Source organism: Dromiciops gliroides, chromosome 1, assembly GCF_019393635.1.
Source record: "Dromiciops gliroides isolate mDroGli1 chromosome 1, mDroGli1.pri, whole genome shotgun sequence".
In the NCBI taxonomy this organism is placed as follows: Eukaryota; Metazoa; Chordata; class Mammalia; order Microbiotheria; family Microbiotheriidae; genus Dromiciops; species Dromiciops gliroides.
This window is the reverse complement of record NC_057861.1, coordinates 555,235,719-555,257,793: the sequence shown is the minus strand read 5'-3', so window position 1 is coordinate 555,257,793 and position 22,075 is coordinate 555,235,719. Positions and strand designations below refer to the sequence as shown.

Genomic DNA, 22,075 nt, shown 5'->3' with positions numbered 1-22,075 from the left:
CTTTCAGGAGGTAATCGGTGGATTCTTTCAATTTCTATTTTACTTTCTACTTCTAGAATATCAGGGAAATTTTCCCTGACAATTTCTTAGAAGATGATGTCTAAGCTTTTGCCTTGATCATGGTTTTCAGTAGACCCATAATTTTCAAATTATCTCTCCTGGATCTATTTTCCAGGTCAGCAGTTTTTCCAAGAAGATATTTCACATTGCCCTCTATTTTTTCATTCATTTGGATTGGTTTTATTGTGTCTTAGTTTCTCATAAAGTCACTATCTTCCATTTTTTTAATCCTAATTCTTAGACAATTGTTTTTATTGGAGAGCTTTTGTATCTCCTTTTCCATTTGGCTTTTCAAGCTGTTGACTTTTTCTCTTGTCTTTCCTGTATCACCCTCATTTCTATTTCCATTTTTTCCTTTGCCTCTCTAACTTTATCTTCAAAGTTCTCTTTGAGCACCTGTATGGCCTGAGACCAATTCATATTTTTCTTGGAAGCTTTAGATATAGGGGCCCTGATGTTGCCATCCTCCTCTGAGGGTGCACCTTGATCTTCCTTGTCACTAAAGAAACGTTCTATGCTCCTCACCTTTCTCAGTCTGCTCATCCTACTTCTCTTTTACTTGACTTTTAGCTCCTTAACGTGGGATACTGTTTCCAGGCTGCACTGTCCCAAGATTCAGGGGGTCCCAGGTGATATGATTTAAGGAGGAGTAGGTTCTTCACTTGCCTGGCCTGGTCCTTTGTCTGTAGATAACCCAAGGCCAACTTTCTAATAAACCAGGCAGCAAAACTTTTGTGTTCTCTGGTTGTCAGCTCTGAAAAGCCTGTGCCCTTCCTCTGCCTGGGCCACTGCTACTCAAGCCTACCTCTTGGTTCCCAATAGGGGTGAAAAACCCAAGTTCTGCCTCAGCACCAGCAGAAACCCCTGTAATCTCCTTGCCCCCTGCCAAGGGCTCAGCCCTCTCACCAGACCGTGAGCTTAGTTCCAGATGACACTGGCACTGCAGCTAATTCAGAGGCTCTGGGGGTCTCTTTCTCTGGCGAGGCCTTCCCGGGACTGTGGCCTTGGGCTCTACTCCTGTTCTGGCCCAGCATCTCCTTCCTCCTGACCATCCAAACTGTCCTTGGTTGGAAAATGATCTCAGTATATTCTTCTGTGGATTTTGCTACTCCAGGAGTTGTCCTATGGCATTATTTGGAGGTTTTTTGGAGCGATCATGTCATGAGTTAAGGAGTTCACTGCCTTTCCTCTACAATCTTGGCTCTGCCTCAGAACTCCATACTCTTTTCTACAAATTATGCTCAGTAGATTCATTGTCCACTATAGGGTTTTCATTTCTAAATAGAATGGAAGTCTGAAGGCTAGAGTAGTCACTGTTCCCAGGGCTCTCTCCAAACCATAATCTGACCACTGCTTGTTCCAGGCATCTTAGGAAGTATGAAGCTCAGAATTTAGGTATACAAAGGAAACTAATTAATTCAACTTAAAGAAGAGAGTCAAGAAAAAGATATGTTTACTTAAAATTTCTCTGATAAGGTTCTGATATAGAGTGGTAAGATAGAGGTATCAAACTCATGTTCAGTCTGTAGTGTGACCAACACCAAATAAAAAATATAATTGGGAAATGGGTAAAAAATTAAAAAAAATAAAATTTATAGAGATAATATTAATTTGTAGCTTTCTAAGTCAATATGTTGCATATAGGGATCATTTTCTATTTGAGTTTGACTTCATTAATGTAGGGAACTAACACAAATAAAAAATAACCAGATGTTATTTTTTAAAGAATAAGAGGTTGGGGAAGCTAGGTGGCACAGTGGATAAAGCACAGGCCCTGGATTCAGGAAAATCCAGCCTAAAACACTTGACACTTCTTAGCTGTGTGACCCTAGGCAAGTCACTTAACCCTCATTGCCCCACCAAAAAAAAAAAAAAAGAATAAGGGGTCAAAATGTTGGAAGAAACAGATCTCAAAAGAAGTCTTGCAAACTTCGAGGTGTCACAAAAATCTTAGTGCATAAAATCACTAAGGCAAGTGAAAATCAAAACAACCCTAAAATTTCATATCATACTCAGAAAATGGGCAAAGATAACAAAAAAAAGTACTAGCTGATGATGGATGAATTGTGGAGTTTTATATATATATACATATACATACACACATGCATATATATGTGCATATGTATATATATATATATATATACACATATATATATATATATATATATATATATATATACACATACATACATATTTCCATTTTGGTGAGGATGTGAATTGGTCCAAGCCTTCTGAACTGGAAATAATTTGGAATTATGCCAAGAAAATGACTTAAATGCTCATATCTTTTGGTCTCATCATTAGGTATATATCTCAAGGAGATCAAAGGTACAGAAATAAAGGGATCATATTCCAAAACATATTTATAAGAACATTTTTTGGTATATCAAAGTATTGGGACCAAAGTAGATTAGGGAATAACTAAACAAAATTTGGCATGTGAATGTAATGGAATATCATTGTGCTATCAGAAATGATGCATTTAAAGATTTCAGAGATGTTTAAATCCATACATGTGTACTATGTTCAGTCTGGATAGTTTGGTGCCTAAATATAGACATCATCCTTTAAAAAAAATTCTTCTGCCTTTAGATCACCATCTCATATTCCTGGGAACCATTTACTTAAAAGTTTGGCTTATACGTAGGGTGTCCTAAAATGAAAGAGTATAAAGTTACTTACTATATAATTAAATCAGGTATAAGATAGCTATTTATTTCCTCCATGCAAGAGATACACTACAAAACACTAGTCCTTTTAGCATTGTGCCATAACATTATTCCTGAAAGTTGCAAGGAGAGCTCTGAAACATGTTTCCTTGGGATCCTCATATGTACTATGGGATACAATCCCCATTACATATGTAATATCAATAAAAGGACTTAAAAAGTTCTCAGGTTTTATAAATGCTTTAAAATTCTCTAAATCACTACTTATTAGAGAAATGGAAATTAAAATAATTCTGGGGTAGTACCCACATATATCAGATTGGGTAACATGACAGAAAAGGAAAATTACAAATGTTGGAGGGAATGTGAGAAAACTGAGGCACTATTGCACTGTTGGTGGAGTTGGGAACTGATTCAACCATTCTGGAGACCAATTGGAACTATGCTCAAAAGACATACCCTGTGATCCAGCTATAATGGTACTATGTATCCCAAAGAAATAAAAACCATGTGCAAAATACTTACAGAAGTTCTTTTAGTGGTAGGAAGGAATTGGACATTGAGAGAATGTCCATCAATTGATGAATAGCTGAACAAGTTGTGGTGTATAATTGTGATGGAATGTTATTGTGCTATAAGAAATGATGAATAGAATGCTATCAAAAAACCTGGACTTACATGAACTGATGCAAAGTGAAATGAACAAAACCATCACAACATTGTACATAGTAAGATCGACATTGTATGATGATTAACTGTGAATGACTTAGCTATTCTCAGTAATGCAATGATCCAAGACAACTCCAAAGGACCTATGATAAAAAATACTATCCATCTCGAGAGAAAAAGCTGATGGAATCTGAATGCAAATTGAAGAATACTTTTTTCCTTTATTTTTGGCTTCTTTTCTTTTACAACATGACTAATATGGAAATATGTTTTGCATAACTGCACATGTATAACCTTTATTAAATTGCTCACCGTCTCAATGAGGGGTGGAAAAGGAAGGAAGAGAATTTGGAACTCAACATTTTAAAAACAAATGTTAAAAATTGTTTTTACATGTAATTGGAGGAAAAGTAAATTATTAAGTAGATATATTTAAAAATAAATATTAAATATGTGCTACTACTATTTTTGATAATTTTATAGGATATGTAGCACTGTGATCAAAGAGCCATGTATCTGCTTAGTAATCATAGACAAATTTATATTACAGCCAGTAACATTTTAATGCCTAAATTCTAAAATCACTGTATCAGACAATGTTGATCAATTACAAGAGATGTTATTTTTCATTCACATGACTACTGATGCACTTTACAGTATTCACTCAGGTTTGCAATCAGTTTTATTATCTATAAAATTATACTATCATTTGAACTACCTACTTCGGTGGTTTATTGGCAGGATCAAATATGAGAACACTTGTATGGGGTATTCTAATAATACTGAGCTCTATAAATGTTGGCTATTAATATCATGAAGACTTATGGTTATTCATGGTGTAGTCCCTGGTACATAGAGTAAATTAGCTGCAAAGAGTGCCAGTGCTTTAGGCACAGATCTCTTGTTGGTTCTCTCTTTGGTGTAGAATTTCTTGTCATCATGTATTTCCCCTATGGTGAGGCAATTTTCCTGCTTATTACTGAATTAACTGACTCAAGGAACTTCAAGAAAATTCAAGAGCTACTTCTGGGCCAGAAAGGATATGTGGTCTTGACTGATAGTGCAATCAGTGCAACTGGAATTCAGCAACTCAAGTACCAAAAACTAAACTTGTGCCTATCTCTTCTGTACTTAGCCTTGGAATATGCTACATTTTGGTGAATTTTCTTATATACATTTTCACATGAAGTCAATTCTACCCTTTATAAAATAAACTAGAAAAGGAGTTCTAATAGATTTAAGATGTTCACATCTAGATCTGGCAAAATTATAGTGAGGGACAAAAAGAAAAAGTAAAAATTTTATCTTTCTCCCAGAAGTGTTTTTAGAGCTTATTTAAATGTAAAGTTGGAATCTGTTCTCGGGCCATTACTATGTAAATATATAATGTTGCTATACAAATGATATGTTACATTAGAAATTAGGAATGTTTTGGAAGAGTGGTTTATTCCATTAGGTCACATATATAAAAACCAAACAATAATTTTCCAGCATTAGTAGTAGCAACAGTAGCAGTAGGAATGGTTGTACAAACTATGCCATGTAAATTTCATATTCCTGTTGTTATGAAAATGTGTAATATGGATTCAATTTTAAAAGAGTCAGGCTTTTAAGTAATCCATGGTTTCAAATGACTTATTTCAATCAATAAACTGAAAATCCTCTTTGGAATAGTCTTTTCCTACAGACCAAATAATTTACCAATATCTCCTAGATGTCACTTCTGAAGATTTAGAGCTGTTACTTTTCTTCTATCATCTCTTCCCACTGATCTCTTATGCCAACATTAACCAGTTGAACTTGTATATTTGACAGAATGTTTTGCATCTTAAGACAAACCCATATCCAGTTTGTCTTAGCAGGTCAAAAGTTTCACACTTCCTCTCACTCATCACAAATTATCACACCTTTTTAGCAAGTAGACTGTTGCCTGCTGTTGACTTCAAAAGGTCAATTGTAATTACAAACTTTACTTTCAAGCACCATTTTAAAGTTTGTTCATGCTGTGCACAGCATTCATTGCCAATGAAATTTCAGTTGGCTGGACTAAGGACTAAGGGGAAGAAAAGAGCAAAAGTTTTTAAAAGTGTATTTAAATAATGCTAAGATTACATATTACTTTAATTTTCTATGAAGAAATATAGGGTTAGTTATAAACTGATTACACACACACACACACACACACACACACACACAAATAGTATTAAATCTCTGCCCTTATGCATACAAATGTATATAGGCAGAGATTTTTCCCTAAAACTTTTTTTCTTGTACTCTGAACATGAAAAGGAAAATAAATCAACAGATATGCTTGAATGTTTTTAAATTATTTGGTTAAATACCTAAATAACGAATGAAGAAGAGGGGGAATATATATTTATATATATGTGCATTTATACACATATGTATACATGTATGTATATTCACATATACATGTGTATGTTTTACCACTTACAGTGATTAACTCTTCTTTTTGCTAAAGTGTGATTATCTCATTTGTTTAAGGTAAAAATATATCTGCTAAACAGCTGTCTGAAAACCAGCCTAGCTAAGTATAGAGGAGCCTACTACCAAAAGGTGTAATGCTAGGTGATGAATTCTTTGTTTAGATCAACCCTTGAAACATAGAATTGTAAAATGATTCTCAGTTCTTGGCTAACTTTTTCTACTTTCATGGTGATGGTGACAGAATAGTGGGAAAGTATGTAACTTTTTAGATAATCTACAATTTTTTTTAGAATTACCCATGAGCTGATATACTACCAGAAGAGCTACATATATATTTATATTCTCACTTTAAATTAATTCAAACAACAAAAAGAAATAATAGCTAAATAGAACGATGTCTCATCAGTTCTCTTCTGATAAAGGATTTAGTTGAGATGTTTTCATTGTATAGTCAAGGACAACAAGAAACACCATTTCATGGTATATTTGGTCATTTTACTTTACTGTGTTAATGATAAACAAAAGTAAAATGATCACTATAATCACAATTATATATATATATATATATATGGAGACAGACAGACAGACAGACAGACCTAGAAAGAATTCTGGGGATCATCTAATCCAGTCCCCTAATTTTACAGATCAGCAAACTGAGCCAGAAGGAAGTTAAGTGACTTACCAAAGGTCATATTGTTAATAAGGAGAAAAGTCAGAAATCTTGTGACTCCATGTTGAGTTCTCAGATTTTAGCTACTACTTTTTTTAAAAGGATGAAAAGGTATAGAAACTCTATAAAAGTTGATATAAAAGGAAAACATGACAAATGCTGAAGGAACTGTGAGAAAACAAGTATTTTGATGCACTGTTGATAGAGCTGTGAACTGGTCCAGCAATTAATACTGCAAAGTAATTTGGAACTATGTCCAAAAAGCTATTAAACTATGTATATATGATTTGAGACATAATTACAACTACTAGGTCTATACCCCAAAGAGAAAGGAAAAGGACTCAGATTATAAAAATATTTATAGCAGCTCTGTTTGTAATAGCAAATAGTTGGGAACTGGGAATGGGGTGCCCTTCAATTAAAGAATGGGTGCATGTTATGGTATATGAATTTAATGAAATATTATCATATGTAAGAAATAATGAAGAAGATGGTTTCAGAAAAACCTAGGAACACTTGTTTGAATTGGTGCAGAGTAAAGAGAGCAAAATAAGGACAATTTATACCATGATATCAATATTAAAAAGAATAAACTTTGGAAAGTTTAAAAACTCTGTTCACCACAATCACTAAACAAGACTTCAGAGGCCTCATGATCAAAGAGATATATCCTGATAAAGAGATGATAGACTCAGAGTGCAAGTTAAGGCATAATACTTTGGACATGATCAATGTGGGCATTTGTTTTGCTTGAGTATATAAATGTAAGAGAGATTTTGTTTTTCTTACTTTCTCAATGGGGTGAAAGGGAGAGAAAGCAGATCTTAATTTGAAAAAAAAATCTAAAAAGAAACTCTATGAAAACCTTGAGAAGAGCCTCAAAGTTAGATGAACATATACATTGGGAGTTGGCAATTTCATTATGAAGGTAGGCACAGGGAGGATGATGAAAATGTTTGAATTTATGGTCTGAGATTCAAAGAAAATTAAAAAGGTCAAAATCTGGTAAGTTACTCAAAATCCACATGATTATTTATAAAGATTTTCTTTACTAAGAGAATATGAAGTTACCTGAAATCGTGAATTCTAAACAATATCACAACATTTTAAAGTTGCAAATATTATAATGCATAGGAAATAACTGGTTACTAATAAGGAAGTCATTTTTAAAAATAACTGCTTCCTATCTGATTCCTGGCTTCTCTGGCTTCCTTCAGAACTCAGCTAATATCCTGCCATCATCAAGAAACCTTTCCAAGTCTTTCCCAATCTTAGTGCCTTTCCTTTAAGACCATCCCAAATTTATCCTTGTATATATCTTGTTTGTATATAGTCATGTGCGTGTTGTCTGCCCCTTTCTTGAAATCAAAGACTATTTTTTAAAATTTAGTTTTGCCTTTCTTTGTATTCTCAATTCTTTGCACCATATAAATACCAGGTCTTATTAAGGAGAATTGTAGCCCCAACTACCTGCTGTAGTATGGATGAGGGCATCATTCACTCTCTTCATCTCTTCACTGATAGGTTCCCCAGTGAGCATGATTTTTAATGCTTCCTTTAAGACTCAAATCAGGTGCTACCCTCTACATGAAACCTTTCCTGATGCCACTTATTATATCAATATTCTCCCCTAATTAAATCATTTTGTATTCATTTATCTGTAAGCATGTTGCTTACCTCATTAAATTTTAAGTTCCTAAAAAATAAATTTTTAAAAAATTAAGTTCCTTGAGATCTGGGACTTTTAAAAATGTATATAGATCTCACATGTCTACCTCAATTTTTTGGTCATAGCAAACGCCTGATAAATACTTGTTTTATTTTTACTCTTCAGTTCTTACACATATTGCCTTCTGGAGGGAATGATAACAGAATAGGAAGAATTCCTGAGTAACATCTGTCAGAATTCTTCAAGTATTTAAGTAATTTTAATGTAAGGGTTGGATTAGTCTTACCCATCAACTTAATTGTTTCCTGAGGTTTAATTGTTGATAATGCCTATTATTTAAGGCTATATAATATGTCCAAGAATATGCAGAAATGTGACTTAAAATATTTACTAAGATTATTTAGTCTGGAAATGTGAAGTTTGTGGAATTTAATGATGGTCATAAATTATGTAGATAATGACTACAAGGAAAAACTATTCTTTTTCTGTGAGGACAGAATAAGGAGATGTAAAGAAGTTTCAACAATAGTATGAAAGATTGTTGTTATACAAAAGAGAGAAAGTCTATGATAGTGAGGAAACATGATTAAGGTCTCACTGACCTCTTCTCAACAAAGTATTATTAGTTCCCATTATGCTGTAGATTAAGAATTTTGTAGCATATGAAGTTTAAATATTATGCCAAATTCTAAACCTCAAGGCAATAGAAGGAGAAGGAATCCAGATATCCTGATTACTTGGATGCATTATTTTCTTTCAAATATCTATGACATAATTATTTGTAAAGGGCTCCTATGATGCAATGGCCCAGGTTCTGAATACAACTGTCTGGTTTGGTTCAGAAAGAAGAGTATGACTCTAAAATGTCATCTAGGGGGATGTGACAGTGGTATAGTAGTTTATTTGAGTTTGTTCTATGAATGGGGGCTATTAGAATACCAAAGCATCATCTTCAATGGCCAACTCCATTTTGCAAAGGATGCTATAGGGAATTGCATTAAATGATAAAATATTTCCCTAAAGATGTAATGATTATAGGGGCAGGTAGGTGGCAAAGTGGATAAAGCACCGGCCTTGGATTCAGGAGGACCTGAGTTCAAATCTGGCCTCAGACACTTGACACTTAATAGCTGTGTGACCCTGGGCAAGTCAATTAACCCTCATTGCCTTTGGAGGGGGGCGGGGAGATGCAATAATTCCTAGTGTCTTACTATCACTTACTTTGCTATCTTCAGTCCTGGAGGTCAATATTGAAAACAGGTTCCTTTGGAACTAATGAATCTCACATAGAGTCCAAGGTACTCCTGGGCAAATCTAGTGCATCAAAGGGCAAACGGTGATAATGAGAACACAGCAAAAATCAGGAATGGGAAGAGGCAACCTGTGTTTATTTCTGGGATTCTGGTTTACATAAAATCTATCAAGCAATCTATCAATGAATGATTCAGTTTGTTTATAGGAGTACTTATAAAACATTTCAGAAGGCAATGTAGTACAGTAGAAAGAACGTTGCCCTGGAGTTAGAGGAGCTGCCATCAAATCCTAGCTCTGATCATTACTAATTGTGTGACCTTAGACAAATCAATCCCTTCCCATGGATTTCAGTTGCCTCATCTGTAAAATCAAGGAGTTTGACTGGATAGACTCCATATCCTTTATAACTCACCTCCTATGATGCTATAGAAAGGATTGGAAGTATGTGGAAGTATGTGGAATATGTGGAAGAAAACAAACAAACCTTTAGAACAGAAATGAGAGAATGCCTGCCTTGAGAGTTTGAATTTGAATTTTGAGTAACCCATTCCTTTTGTCACTACAATCTATATTTCTAAATAGCAAGGGTGGCAACAGATCTCTTGATTAGTTGGTATAAATTATCTGGTAAAACAATAATAACTTACAAAAGACAATTTTTAAAATCCCAAGTAATACCTGCAAGCATACCAATTGCAATTTTTTGAGGTAATAGGGTCACACAGCTAATAATTGTCTGAGGCTAGAATTGAATTCAGGTCCACCTGGCTGCCCCCAATTGCATTTTTGGGGGGACAATGAGGGTTAAGTGACTTGCCCACGGTCACACAACTAGTAAGTATCAAGTGTCTGAGGTCGGATTTGAACTCAGGTCCTCCTGAATCCAGAGCCGGTGCTTTATGCACTGTGTAACGTAGTTGCTCCCCCAATTGCATTTTAATATAGACCATCAAAAGGCATATAGTCTTGTCTATGACCACTAAAATAATTATTAAGGTTAACAAAGTTCATTCCTGACAAAAACTCAGAATAAGAGAGAGAAGACAGCATTTACAAATAGTTTTATAAATACAGATGAATATATAAGTGGAAAGTAAGCATGTGTGTAGTCTCACAAGTTTGACAAGCAGATTTTTAAAAATCTGGTAGATAAAAAGAATAACTATTAGGTGCTCTCCATTCTTGCCTATATTTATTTATTCCCTCCCTTTCTTGTATCTAAAGACCATTCATTAATTCAGTGGAGAAATAAATCAATTAAGTATTTATGATGTATATTATGTACCAGATACTGAGGAAGTTGCCTGAGGCACATAAAACTTGTTCCTTGCCTAGTGTTGGTCACACAGCTCATAAACAGCTAGAGTAGGATTAGAACCCAGGACTTCCTGACTTCAAGTCCAGACCTTTATTCACTATGTCATTATGCCTCTTTTCATATCCCTAGTGTGGAAGAATTATGGGCCATGAATTAGCTCACAGTCCTTTCTCATTACTTATTGATATTTATTAAACTTATTCTTTTATTCACACTGAGTTATTGCTATTCAACTTTTGCCCACTTCTGACAGTGAACTCTGGAGATAACTGAATGAGCATTGATATCTTCTATTAACATTATCTAAAATAATCATGGTACATTTGCTCACCTAAAGCACCCCATGTCATCCTAGCTCATGTTCAAGCAGTGTTTAATTCCTTTGTTCTTGTCCTCATCTTATTGGCTTTCCCTGGAGCACGTTCAGTGGCTTCTCATTGTTGGTTTGATTCTTTCCAGTTAAATGAGTAAATATTTCAGAGGCCAGCCTTTTTTTTTCCTTCTAGTTTTCACAGATCAAGCTGCAACTGGTTAATAAGAAAATCAACACAAGCATACAAATGTGGGATTTTCTGATTTGTGGAGATTTATTTTTCTGCACAGTTCTCTACAGAACTATTGAATATCCCTGATGGCAAAGAGTAAACAAAAAAATGCCATATGACCAAACTCAGGTTAAACAAAAGTGACATGCTGCACCCTCTGTGCTAAGATGGGCCTAGATGTCTTTTGCTTATCATTTGGCTTCCAGTATTGTTCAATAGCCTGAAAAGCTCAAACTCCAGTGATGTGGAAACAGCAAGACATACCATGTGTCTACAGAGAGCCTTAAAAACAAGATTGTGTTCCTATTGATAGCATTTTTGCCCCTAAGTTTAATTGATCTCTTTCACACCTGTAACATGGCTAGCCAGAAATTGGATTCCAAATATGTGATTGTGTGATGTTATAATTTGGGACTAACCAGTAGTTCCTATGCCCAGGGTACTGACATCGCTAGCGTGTCCTCGAATTTGGGACACGCTGCAGCTGAAGACTCTCTGTATGAGTTCCCACAATTGTCAATTGGCAACAAAATGCTTTTTAAAGGTGTAATTACATGGAAACTCACAGTCTCCCGGGGGGGGGGGGGTAAGGTGTTGAAGGGGAGGGAGGAAAAGGCTGCCACACAAGATTTATTAAAGAATATTCTTTAAGGCCAATTGAAGCCTCAGGAGGTCTGGAGGCAGGGGTTGGATACTGTAGTCCTCCCAGCAATCATCCAAATAGGTTAGTGCTATGCAGCTGGCTTTCCAACTTCCCCTTCTTAATAGGAAAGGTCCCATTTCAGTTGTAGATATTCTCTCTTTCAGGGGATTCCAAAGTGGTAACTGGTAGCATAAGGAATTTTCTGCTACCTCCTCTTCCAATCTTTGAGACTGTGAGCCACTGAAAACTGGCAACTCAAAAAAGACAATTTTAAAATCCCAAGTAATACCTTCAAACATATTAATTAACATTTTAATGTAGACTATTGAAAATGGTCTAGTATGCCCCAGTCCCTAGAATTCATGCATGGTAAAGTCTAACTGGCCCAGAAAGCCAGATATTGTTTGCCTTCCCAGCTGTACTATTGCAATCAGTTTCAAGCAGTGATTTGTGAGACTCAAATGCCATGCAGAGTGTAAACCATTTTGCAAATTTTGAAGTGCTGTATAAATGCTAGTTACTATTATTATTAGCTTGCAGTCACCTGGCCTCCAGTTCAGTAAAGATTTCTTTCTCCAAGCCTTCTAATGAGCTCTTGTTGAGTTCAAGCAAAGTTTATAAAGCAATGGAAGAGTGTGCTGGTAAAGGTTTACAAACTGAGAACCCCACCAAATGTATATACACATACTTTTTTTTCAGGACAAAGCGACTTGCCCAGGGTCACACAGCTAGTAAGTGTCAAGTGTCTGAGGCTGGATTTGAACTCATGAATCCAGAGTCAGTGCTTTATCCACTGTGCCACCTAGCTGTCCCCATACACACACTTTTAAGTTTGATATGAATTGCTGACACATTTCTAAATCTCAACATTCAATAAAACAATACATTAAGCTTTGTTTTGTGCTCATTTGCTCTCACAAGAGTATTAATACTGATCCCAGGACATCACCAGAATTAAGTTTCTGGGGTCCTTATCCCCTATTCTTCATTCTAATTCAGAGAATACCCTGATTTAAGTGGTCTAGAATACTCCACTGCCATTCCTCAGGGGTGATGGGATAGTCTCATATTGGTGCCACACCAGCTCGTTGTCTAATATTTTATATAAGTTCACGTTCTGGGTGACTTTGAGTGAGTCTTGGTTCAGAGTGTAGTTTTTTTTTTTAATTCAATTTTATTTTCATTCCCAAATTCCCTCCCTTCTCCTGTCCCTTTCCCACCTATTAATAAGGCAAGAAAAACAAAATCTGTTACAAATATGTATATATGTTCATTATATCTATCTATATCTATAGATATCTCCAAACTAAACCAATTCTCACATTAGATATATGTGTGTATATATATATATATATATGGAAGTACACATACACTTAAATCTACTATCTCGGTCTATTATCTCTTTAGCTGGAGACAGATGTTTCATCATGAGTCTTTTAAAATTATGATTGGTTCAATGTATGGATCACAGTTCCTAAGTATTTCTATTTTTTTTCTTTTTAATATTATTACTATCATAGAAATTATTCTCCAGTAACACTTAGTATCACATCATATAAGTCTTTTCAGGTTTTTCTAAAACTATCCCTTTATCATTTCTTAGAACATATACCATAATGTGTTCAGTCATTCTCCTATTGATGGACACCCCCCTGGTTTCTAATCATTTGCCACCACAGAGCTGCATGAGTTCCTTTCTTCTTTATTTGATATCTCTAGGGCATAGACATAGTAGCAGTATCACTGGATTAAAGGGTATGCACAATTTAACAGCTTCTGGGGACCACTTCCAAAATGATTTCCAAAATGTTTAGACCAGTTCACAACACTACCCACAGTGAATGACACATATCTGTTTTCCCATAGCCCTTCTAGTATTTGTCATTTTCCATTTTTGTCAAGTTAAGAAATCTGATGGATGTGCAGGACTACCTTGGAGTCATTTTAATATTATTTCTTTAATTATTAATGTTGGTTTAAGATAGGAAAGGGAGTATGAAAAGGCTGCATATTGTCATCTTATTTATTTAACTTCTTTGCAGAGTACATCATGAAAAATATCAGGTTGGACAAATAAACCAGAATTAAGGTTTCTGGGGAAAATATCAACAATCTCTGATAGGTAGATGATACCATTCTCACAACAGAACATGGAAAAGAGGGGGAAGCTAGGTGGCACAGTGGATAAAGCACCGACCCTGGATTCAGGAGGATCTAAGTTCAAATCCAGCCTCAGACACTTGACATTTACTAGCTGTGTGACCCTGGGAAAGTCACTTAACCCTCATTGCCCTGCAAAAAAGAAGTGAATAAGAATTAAGAACCATTTTGATAAGGGTAAAAGAGGAAAATGAAGCTTGAAGCTTAATAAAAAAATTTAAAAACCCTAAGATATTGAGAACTGGTCCTATTACTTCCTGGTAAATAGAGGGAAAAGAAATGCAAACAATATCATTTTTTATATTTTGGTGCTCAAAGATCACTATAGATGGCAACCGCAGTCATGATTTAAAAGACACTTGCCTCTTGGAAGGAGAGTTATGGCAAATCTGGATAGCATACTAGAAAGTATCACCTTGCTGACAAAGCTCCATTTAGTCAAAGCTATGATTTTTCCAGTAGCAATGTATGGCTGTGAGAATTGGACTATAAGGAAATCTGAACACTGCAGAACTGATGTTTTCAAATTGTGGTGCTGGAAAAGAACTTTAGAGTTCCTTGGACAACAAGGAGATCAAATTAGTCAATACTTAAATTAATTCAGGCTATACATTGGAAAGTCAAATACTGAATCTGAAGCTTAAATACTTTGGCCTCATAATTAGAAGATGAGATTCATTGGAAAAGACATTGATCTTGAGAAAGATTGAAGGCAAATGAACAAGGGGATGGCAGAAGATGAGATGGATAAATAGTGCCATCAAAAAAATTAACATGGACATGGATGAGTGTGAGGTTCATTCACTGTCCCTCTCCTCTGCCATCTCTGCCCCCACTCCATAAGCCTTTTCCTGTTTATATGGGGTAAATGGAAGGTTGTCTCAGCTAGAAAGCACTAGCTTGTGCTAGGTAGGAAAAGTAGAGAAGCAGAAAAGTCTTCTTATAGAAGTTGGAATTCAAGCTGTCTCCAAATAAAGACAGGGCCCATCTGTAGTGATGGAATGGGCAACTACCTCTTCAGAATAGAGGTTAATTCTTTCCTAGTGTAGGGAAGCTGGGGTTCAGCTTAAGATATCATCAAGCATAAACCAAAATGTTGGCAGGGTCAGTACAGGGGAATTTTTAGAGCTGAAAGGAGGAAAAGAACAGTTGCCAAAACATTCTTCTATCCCATCAATTCCTATCCATGATACTGAAATGCCCCTGGGGTCAAGGAAGGATCCATATATACACTTACTGATATGCCCTCAGGCATTGAGCTCATACAGAAATATATTCTGACCAACTTCTGTGGGACATTTCACAGACCTGAAATTCATTTATTGGAGGGATTTATATTATTTGAATCTTTCAAAATTCCTGGATTCTTTAGTCTTCTGAAATACACAGAAATAGATCCAGAGAAATCAGGCAGGGAAAAATTGGAAAGACAACATAGGTCTGAATGCTGCTGCCTCTGACAGCTACAAGCTATGTGGCTGAGGCCAATTTAGTGAAACTCTCTGAGCCTCAGCTTCCTCATTTGTAAATACACAAAATAGTATCTACCTCATTAGGCTGCTGGAGGGAATCAAATGAGATAATATGTGTAAAGTACTTTGTAAACCTTAAAGGGATATCAAAATGCTAGTTCTTTTTATTATGTAAATTGCAACAGCTGAGGCTGAGTCAACAGGACTGTCAGACATAAAAATGTTATGTCAGGGAAACCAGAGTGATGAAGGAAGAATGAGAAAACAATCATCGTTCTACTGAAAATGTTTGACATTTTGAAGCCCATGTTTCTTCTCTAAAGGAAAGAGAGGCAGCCTTGGAGTCAAGGAAGATGTGGTAAAGAGTTTTATCTCCATACTATCTAAATGAACATAACCAAGTCACTGAACCTCTCAATACTCCAGGAAACTTTCTAATATTATGAGCTGCAGCCCAGTTCTGGATGTGTGTTGCTAGAGGGAGTCTCCCCACAAGGAATTTCTTAATGTCAATGAAATCACAGTTATAATTTTTTTTTAAAAAATCCCTCTCTAAGAAATCTATATTACTCTTGTAATAGAAGAAGTTCAAGTTTGGGGTATTGAGGGATAAGGAGAGAACAACAAAGGGTGGAAAACTTTGTAACATCCATATCTAAAAAAGTTAATTCTCATAGGTATGAAACACCCATCTCAAAGAGGGGGAAAATGCCTTTTGAAATAAAATCACCAGGTAAACATACCACAATACATATTAACATTTAATGAACTGTTCCTGAGGAAAGTTACTCTGAACATGGGAAATTAATTGTTTTCAGTGAGCAAAAGTCACCAGAATTTCCAGGAGTTAAGAAATGCTTTTCTTTCTTTTTTCAGGGAAGGTCATAGACCAAAGGATAAAATTAGATTGTAAATTAATGATCTTGATTGAAGACCATCTATCTCTGGCTTTTCTCATTAACTAAAAATATTTAAAAGGTTTGTTTTTATTTGAAAGTATTGATATTTTTAAAAAGTATATGTGAGGGGGGCAGCTAGGTGGCGCAGTGGATAGAGCACTGGCCCTGGATTCAGGAGTACCTGAGTTCAAATTCAGCCTCAGACACTTGACACTTACTAGCTGTGTGACCCTGGGCAAGTCACTCAACCCCCATTGCCCCCCCCCCAAAAGTATATGTGAGCAGTGGTCTAGTTTTCAAATGTTATTTTAGGATATTTTTTCAAGTTGAAATGGTACATTAGCTGTCATATGTACAAGACCAGATTAGGTACACATTTGTTTAGATCTAATATCCATTCATCCTTTTTTTACAGGTGAATTTTGGATGACACTTTTATTTTGGTATTTCCTGATGATGTGACCCAGATGACCCTGGGTTCTCAGAGGTAGTACCCAATTGATTATGAATTCTGCTAGGTCCTGTCAAATGAGAAAAGGTTTCAAGTATGAGTTTGATGATGTGGGTTGCCCAAGAATAAACTTAGCTAATTTTAGACAGGCTTATCACCATATTGACTTCAGTGAACTTTTTTGGTTTCTCTCCAGGCACTCAACTGCATCTTAGTGTAGACAAAATTCTCCTATGTGACACATCAGAGAATGCTATGACCTGGGACTTCACCATCCTCTGTGCCCACTTGACAAGAGGCAGCTAGATGATAGTGCCTTCTTAAGGTCTGGGCCCTTAGAAAATCTGTTAAATTTTTGAACATCGCTTAGATTAAAAAACTGCAATACATATTCCAGATCAGTTTAAGCAATAGCTAGAATAGCATGCTGGACCTGGGATAAGGAATACCTGAGTTCAGATACAGCCTCAGACACTAGCTGTGTGACCCTGGGCAAATCACTTAACTTACTGCTTTAGTTTCCTTAAATGTAGAATGAGGATAAGAATCATACCTACCTCCCAGGTCATGAGGATAAAATGAAAAATTAATTTATAGTGCTTTGCAAATCTTGAAGTGTAGTTATTATTAGTTATCATTAATTATCATTATTACTGTTCCTATAAAATATAACCTCTCTTAAGGAGTGTCTGTGTTTTGATTTTAGAATATTCTAAATCTTAAAGTCCTGCTTCATCTGATTTTAAGATGATACAGAAGCTAGACACCCTTACTTTGGGCCTGAAGCAACAAAGGATCTTTGAGGCTACTCAGTGTGCTGTCTTCCCAGCCCCAGTCCAGTTAACAAATAGTTGACTTTACTGTGCCTTGGCCACAACTAAAGTCAATGTGCCTCATGAAGTCTCTGGACAAACTATGATGCTCACTCTTTACCTACGAATTCTTGAAGAAGGCTGATAACTACCCACTTCTCAAATACCAAATTCTGCCTACCAACCTTGCCCTCCTAGAAAATTAAAACATTAGAGGACTGAAGAGGATCATTCCAACACAGAAATCTCATTATTTCATGGGTGAAAGGAACCAACTTTAAAATGAATAGCTCCATAGCAGCTGAGGGTTTGGGAAAATGCCTGCAACCTCTTGTGTATTTGCACAATATAACTTGCTTGTTTGCATTACTTTGGGTAAGTGTATCTCTTACACCCAGCCTCAGTATCTGTTAAACCTATCTTAGAACATTATATTAATAAAATGTGACTTGATATATTAACACAGCCTACATAAATGGAATAGGGCAATAAATACCCATGTTACCCAATGAAAATCACTATCTCTATACCCAGGAAAGTTCCTCCCATATCATATATGAGTGATCTCTGAGTTTGCATGCCTCTCTAAGAATGATATCCTAATGCCCTGACAGAAAGAGAGAGAAATAAAGGAGAGAAAACAAAAAGGTGATAGATCATAGTGATTATAGTTCTCACTCCTCAATTCTCAGCTAGCTACTTTCTCCTAACCATAAGAAATTTGAAATTTGCAAAATAAAAACAGTAAGCACTACTCATTTCCCTTCAAAATGCATTTCCAACATCCAGCATCCTAAGGATCTGTATATTTAAGAGCCTTTCCCATCAAGAGAAATGCATTTCCAAATAAGATGGAGGTGGTAAGAATCAAAATCAGGGCCAATTTTTCAGATCTATGCAGCAATACATAAGGTTGAACAAGTCTTAAACAACATTAAAAAGCAATTTAACAAGCTTTGATCTGAAATAGCTGTCATGGGAAATATTCTTTTAATAATTTGCATTTCTTTTCCAGTCCTTGATTATGTTCTCTTTGATTACAAGCTCAAGCCTTATTCCTCTCACTTGCCTCTGACAGTTTTCTTTGAAGCCAGAGCATTCCCTACTGAACTTTTTCAACTTAAGAAGGTAAAGAAAGCTGCCACTTCTTTTCTTTTTCTCTACCTGAAATGAAGAAGAACAATCCACCTCAAAGTAATTTAGATCGTGAAGTAGCAAAATGAGGAAGATTTCTAAAATTTTGTCTGAAGTGTAAGAGTGTTATTCACTTTTTAGAAATACTTGATTCAGAAATAGGACTTAGAAATGAAGTCTTAGTTTTACTTGGATAATTAATCATTTGCTACTTTATCACTCTAGATACTCTTTCAACCAACATAAATTGCAACTTCAAAATTTTTCATCCTATGTGAAAAGTGTTCACATTTAAATTTTACTATCTGTTTTCCTTATATAGTGTTGGGCTTCCTTCTTATTCTTGTGTATTTCTAGGGTTTCTCTCCATCATAAAAACAACATTAACTGATTATTTCAAAGACCCCAAATTGTGAAATTCTATGATGTCAAATTACACTCCTTACAATAAGTTACTTTACAAAATTTTTAAAAATCATAACTGAAAAAACTAAAAATCATAAGGTTATGAGATGAATGTGAAACTTATTGAGAATGGGTGTTTTCCAGAGGTTTAGTCAAGATGACAAATAAGAGAAAGTACTCATCTGAACTTTCTCAACATTCCTCTCCAAACAACTATAAAATAATACCTCAAATTAAATTCTGGAGTGGCAGAGTCCATAAAATGTCAGAGTAATACATTCTATAGCCCAAAACAACATAGGATATAGGGAAAATGATATGTGACGTCAGGGTGGAGACTAGCCTAGAATTCATGTTAATAGAACAGTAGTGATGGGACTATGTGGTGGTGACAAGAACAGTAGCAGTCAAAGCAGTAGAGGATAATTTATGTCTCTAAACAGGTACTTCAACAAAAGAAAGAACAGATCAATGAATTGGGTATGCAACAAAACCCCAATTAAATACCAAAATGGAAATCCTGAAAATCAAAGAAGATATCAATAACAATAAAAAATGAATAAATAAAACTAGGAGTTGGTTTTATGAAGAAAAAAAGATAAGCCATTATTTAATTTGGATTAAAAAGAAAGAAGAAAACCAAATTACTAGTATCAAAAATAAGTAAATACAGTACTGATGAGGATGAAATTAATTATTAGAAGTTATTTTTCCACACGAGTCCAGGAGCAGCAGTCTCATATCTAACTCAGAACCCTTTGCAGCCTGACCATCAACCTAGATTTTCCCCCAAATGGCAACTACTGTCAAGGACCAGCTGATTCTGAATGTCCTAAAAGAAGACCAGGTTTCTCAAAACAAGATCACTGTTGTTGGGGTTGGTGCAATTGGCATGGCATGTGCCATCAGTATCTTAATGAAGAATTTGGCTGATGAACTTGCCTTAGTTGATGTCATAGAAGACATCAGGGAGAGATCTTGGATCTCTAACATGGCAACCTTTTCCTCAAAACACCAAAGATTTTTTCTGGCAAAGACTACAGTCTGACTGCAAACTTAAAACTGGTTGTTGTTACTGCTGGGGCATGTAGAAGGGAAAAAGTCATCTTAATTTGGCCCAGCGTAATATGAATATCTTTAAATTTATCATTCCCAATATTGTTAAATACAGCCCTAATTGCAAACTGCTTATTGTTTCCAATCCAGTGGATATTTTGACATGTGGCCTGGAAGCTAAGTGGCTTTCCCTAAAAACCATGTTATTGGAAGTGGTTGCAATCTTGATTCTGCCTATTTCCATTACATAATAGGGGAGAGACATGGTGTCCATTCTTCAAGTTGTCATGGATGGGTCCTTAGGGAACATAGAGACTCAATTGTTTCTGTATGGAGTGGTGTGAATGTAGCTGATGTGTCTCTGAAGAATCTTTATCTTGCTTTGGGAACAGATTCTGATTCAGAGAATTGGACAGAAGTTCATAAACAGGTGGTTGAAAGTTCTTATGAGGTGATCAAGCTGAAGGGCTATCCTTCCTGGGCCACTGGATTGTCTGTGGCAGATCTGGAAGAAAACATTATGAAGAATCTTAGGAGAGTGCATACAATTTCCACCATGATTAAAGGCCTATATGGCATTAATGAAGATGTCTTTCTTAGTGTCCCCTGTGACTTGGGGCAGAATGGCATTTCAGATGTGGTGAAAGTAACCCTGAATCCAGAGGAGGAGTCCCATTTAAAGAAGTGTGCAGATACTCTGGGGAATTCAGAAGGAGCTGCAATTTTAAAGTCTTTTAATGTACTGCCACTTTACTGTATAGAGAACATGACAGTAGTTAAGGGATTAGGTATGATGCGCTTTTCATGTAGGTCAAATCTTGCCTTTGATTAGTGACACCAGAAATATAAAACTTATGAAAATACTTTCCCTAAACTTAGAAATGGGGGAATAATACAGTTTGGCTATTTGTTAAACCCTGTTTGCCTAGTGATGCTGGATATGACTTTTACAGTTTTGAAGTAGCTGCAGTTAAGCAGAGCCAACACTGTCCCCCCCCCCAACCCCACCCACCCATGTATATAACTGCCTGCCTTGTAGGTGCTATAGGTTCTAGTAGATCCAGAAGACAACATTCCTGGACACAAAACACCATACAGTAGTAAAACTTTGTTGATACATTGATTATCTTTGTTCTCCACTTCATTAGGGCTCTCAAGCATGGCCCCATGTATCATCTTTCCAGAGGACCTGATTTTTTTCTCCATATCTATCTATCTATCTATCTATCTATCTATCTATCTATCTATCTATCTATCAATACTTGTAAATTGCAGATTAACAGAAGAGGAAATAGAATACTTAAATAATGCTTTCTTAGAAAAAGAAATTAACTAAGCCACCAATGAGCTCCTTATGAAAAATTTCCAGCACTAGACAGATTTACAAGTGAATTCTACTTAATATTTAAGGAACAATTCATTCCAATTCTACAAAACCTATTTGAAAAAATAAGTAAAGAAAGAGTCCTACTAATTTTTTTATGATACGAACATCGTTTTGTTACTTAAACCAGTGAGAGCAAAAACAGGGAAAGAAAATGATAAACTAATTTCTATAATAACTATCAATGCAGATATTTTCAATAAAATATTAGGAAGGAGATCATAGCAATATTTAACAAGGATTATACACTAAGACTAGGTGGAATTTATAACAGGAATGTAAGACTGGCTCAATATTAGGAAAATTATCAGTACAAATGACATGAATAACAAAAACAGCAAAAATCATATGATTATA

The 22,075-nt window shown here is 35.6% G+C and overlaps 1 pseudogene; it reads left to right on the top strand.

The window, feature by feature from the left end:
* Positions 1–20,194: 20,194 nt before the first annotated feature.
* LOC122751618 lies at positions 20,195–21,166 on the top strand (annotated as a pseudogene).
* The last annotated feature ends 909 nt before the right edge of the window (positions 21,167–22,075 follow it).